Source organism: Canis lupus, chromosome X, assembly GCF_048164855.1.
Source record: "Canis lupus baileyi chromosome X, mCanLup2.hap1, whole genome shotgun sequence".
Taxonomy (NCBI): Eukaryota; Metazoa; Chordata; class Mammalia; order Carnivora; family Canidae; genus Canis; species Canis lupus.
In genome coordinates, this window is record NC_132876.1 from 70,847,626 (window position 1) to 70,852,026 (window position 4,401).

Below are 4,401 nucleotides of genomic sequence, written 5' to 3' on the forward strand. Positions count from 1 at the left end.
GGCTGCTGGCTGCTCTGCTTCCACTCAGTTGTTGGGTGGCTGCGTTTTTTCTTTTATGTGTTTTACTTTCTTTCCTGTTGTCAATCAAAACCCCTTGCCGAAGCCCAAGTAGCTGGGCAGGCTAGGAATGCGTGTGCTTGGCAGGCCCAACCTGGGAGGGCTCATGCCACTGCTCATCCACCCAATGAGCCGATGAGCCACATCTGCCGGGAGGGGGCGGAGGGGGAAGGGTGTCCCACATCTGCTCCCCATATTGCCCATCACGGCCCCTACTGCTGCCCAGGAAGAAGAGGCAACCCAGCCAGGAGAGACAAGAATGGAGAATGAGTGACTCTTGGCCAGCAGTGGGGAGGGGGGTGGCAGATGGGCGTAAAGGGCCTAGAGCAAGAATATAGGGCAAGGGTGGGGTTCCATGTTGTAGCAACCAAAGCTCCCTATCCAAAGGATATATCTGTGAAGATAAGAGATAGGAGGCAGAGAAGGAGAAAGATGGAGACTAAGGAGGCAGGGGAACAATTCGTTGATCAGAAGCCCAGCAGAAAGAGCAGGGAGACCGACCGTGTGAGATTCTGGGGTGGGGGTGGAAGGGGATGCGGGGGTGGAGGTGGGCAGCTGGCAGAAACAAGGAATGAAAGGGAAAGCCCAAGTGGGAAGCAGGACAAAAAAGCAAGGAAAAACTGTGGGGGAGGGGCAGGGGGTTGGAAACTCCAGTTTTGCTTTTTTGCACCCTTGTGCCTTGGTGATCCGGACTGCCCCATAAACCTTGGGATTAATGGCTCTGTTGTCCTGGGCTGGCCAGCACCTAATAGAAGCCACCTGGCTGCCTGCAAGCCCTGGCCCCGCCCTAGCCCTGGGCCCAGGGGCTCCCTCAGAAATGACTTTATTTGCAAATTGACAACTGGGGAGAAATACTGGGACTAGGGACCTGGACGGTGCCCTCCATGAACCCAAGTGGTACCTCCTGCAACCAAGCCTTCCCTGTATTTTACCTCCAGCCTCCACCACAGAGCACCCACATGGGGATGTTCCCATTTTATCTCTGTGTGAATAGTTCAGAAGGGCAGAGGGAGCCCAGTGTCCCTGGGGAGCCCCTTGGTGGGGGTCCTGGGGAGGGGACTCTGAATTCCAAGAGTAGGTCACCTTGCTTGCCCTGAGTCCCTTCTAGTATTCTGCAACCCCACAGTCCTCTGCCAGCCAGGCCAGCCACAGTGGCATGGCCTGCTCCAGTGACCACTGGTTTTAGCCCATTTCTCCTTCTTGCCGTGGAGTGGCCCGAGGCAGAGGCTACAGCAAGCTGGCAGGTAGGTGCAATTGCCCGTTTCACAATGGCTTAAGGGAGGCAGAGGGAGAGAGAAAGTGTGCTGTTGAGGATCACACAGCAAGCCAGGAGCATGAACCAAGATTTGGGGTGTGGTGTGGAGAAATGAGTAATCAGGGATTTGCTTTGGGAAAGGAGGACAGAAGTGGGTGAGCTGGCTGGAGGGGATGTGTATGTGTGGTGGTGCACTGGGGAGCCAGGAGGGCTCCCTGCAGAGACAGAGGGGGAAAAGGTGAGGAGAAGACCTGGAAGGAGCTGGTAGAAAGAGGCAGGCCCTGAGGCCTAGAGGAGGGGTCAAGGGGACAGTGCTGTTCACAGACTGACATCATAGGTAGGCCTGGTTGGGGCAGGCAGCAGCCAGTCTGCGCCAGCAGGGTTGGATCTAACTAGCCACAGGCTCCTTATCCTGTGATAGAGAAGCTGGCCTGAGAAAAGGGGGGAGCTGTGGGACTACACATGAACACACACACACACACACACACACACACACACACACTCAACCATGAGAATCTAAGCTATTCTAGACTGACTTGGCTCAATGCAGGAAGATGGTTTATAGAAATGCAGGATTAAACCTGGAAGGATCCAGGGAGCCCTTGACATATATGGAGGCACCATGAAGGCCTTTGGTATATAAGAGAAGTGAGGTAGGTGAAGGGGCTTCCCATGGTCACACCGAGAGCCCAAGGGGACCTGGAGGACTTGGGGCCAGAGCTTGCCTCTCCTATAGCTGGAGGGAGTGGGGAGCTCCAGGACTAAGTAAGAGGCCACCACGATGAGATGGAAGGGAGGGGCCAGCACGGTGGTGAAGGAGGGCACTAGCATCACATTTCTTAAGCATTTACTGTATGCCAGACATGTGCCATGTACCTCTCAGGATGTGCATTGGCCCCTTGAATTGTTGAATTCAATTCAACAATTGAATTGTTGCACCAATCGCACAAGGTAGAAATTAAAGTTAGCCCCATTGTTACTGACAAGGAAACTGAGGCTCAGAGAGCTGAAGGGACTCACAGCTGGTAAGTAGAAGATCCAAGTTTATTAGAGCTCGAGTTCAGGGCTTTAGCCCTACTGGGTCCCAGACCTGCCCTGTAGCCAGGAGAGGGAGGCAGGATGGACAGGCAAGGTCACTGGGCCAGCTCCTGATTAGGGCTGCCTGCATTTAGGGAAGCAAGTCTGGGTACCATCTTTCCTGCAGTCCCCTCCTGGAGGAAGGGCCCCTAGCTGGCCAGGGCTGTCCACCAGACTGTGAGGACAGGGAGCCGTCATTCCTTCTCCTCCAGATCAAAGATCTCTGACCTCACCTAGAGCATGGCTGGATATGGACTCCTGAAGAGGTCTGGAGATGCAGTAAGCAGTGTGCTGAACCCCCAGGTGGGCCTGACTCCAGCCTTTTACTTTCAGCTCTGCTGAGTGACACAGAACAAGTCCCTTCCCAGCCCTGGGCCTCAGTGTCCCCATCTGCCCCATGCAGGGTGTCCCTAGGTTGTCTAAGGACTCTGCCAGCTCTGACAGTCTAGGAATCTATGACATAAGCACATGGAAAGAGAACTGACAGTCTCAGGCAGGCCATGCCAAATACCAGATGAAGAGCCCTACAGCTCTTTGGTACGGACTTAGTGTTCACAGGAAGCAAGGTCTTGATGAGTATGGTAGCCACTGAGGACAAGATGGGCTTTCATTCATTCCTTCCAGCGAGCAAGCATGTGTTAAGAACCTACTATATGCCAGGTGCTCTTGCTGGGTGCTAGTGATGCAATGGGGAGCCCTCTCCTCAAGGAACCATACCCACCTGTCAGATGAACTGCATTACCTCGGGGAGCAGTGGAGTGATGAACGGGCCTGCCCTTGCCTGTTACAGTCATTAAGTCTCCCGTCTCTCTTTTCCTCCTCCTCCTTCTCCCCCCTCCCTCTCTTGGGTTTTGCCTTTTTGCCTTTCTCTTTGTCTTTTCCTCTCCCCTCTTCATATCTCTGTTTACCCTCCCCTTCCTTGAGTCTCACTAATGATGAGAATAGGGGGTGGGAATTCCTACTTGAGCACCCAGGCCAGCCCAGATGAAGACATTTGGAAGCCAGGGGAGGGATTAAATTAGATAAGAAGACTGGACGAGCCCTGGCCTGGCAGCCATGGCCCCAGGGTCATGGGGAGGGACAGTTGCCAGGCAGGGGCACCTATGGGTATAGGCCCCAACCAATGGGAGACTGATCCAATGCTAGAACTACTCTTCCCTCCCCAATCAAAAGGTAGGATAGGGTACAGCAGGGAAGATGGATCTCCAGGGAAGGTTGATGATCACAGAGTGGGACTAGGACCAGGGAAATGGCTTTTGGACAGATGCCACCTGTTAGTTTCATGCCTGGAATTCCAATGGGGACTGGAGTTGAGGTGTCTGAGATGAGATGAAAAGAGAGCCCTGGGAATGGAATCCATCAGATGACCTGGATTTGAGGCCTCACATATGTAACCTTGGAGCCTCTGTTCCTTCAAGTGTGGATAGAGATAATTCCAGTCACCCAGAGTGAGACTTAAGTGATCCAGCCTAAGTGATAGTGCTTTACAAATGAGGGATGGCTGATCCCTTCCAGAGGGCAAGGACAGAAGGACACAGTGCTAAGGAATGGGGTCAGATTTCAGGAGGGACTTCCCAGCTTGCAGGAGCGGTGAAGCGTAGAGCTAGGGAGGAGAACTTTGTGAGGGTTCAGATTGAGAAGAGAACACAGTGTGGGAGAGTCAGTGTGGGCACCGAAGTGGGGGCTTGTGCTGTAGCCACCAGCTGGCTGGCAGGGGCATCTGGTCCTACAGGTGGGGGCAGGGTGTGGTTCATTTTGCGGTCCTACCCAGCACACCTCACTGGGTGCAGAGACAGTGTGCTGATGGTGGCAAGAGTGGGTACTTTTGAGTCAGAAAGCCCGGGGCTCAAATCTTGGTTCAGTCTCTCCCTAGCAGGGTAGCCTTGGACAAGTCAGTTATCCTCAGAGCCCTCGGTTCCCTCATCTGTACCGTTGGGCCCTTCAGGCCTTGCTTGTCAGGTTAGCATGGTTCCTGGCAGACATCAAACCCGTGAATTTTCAACATGTTTGAG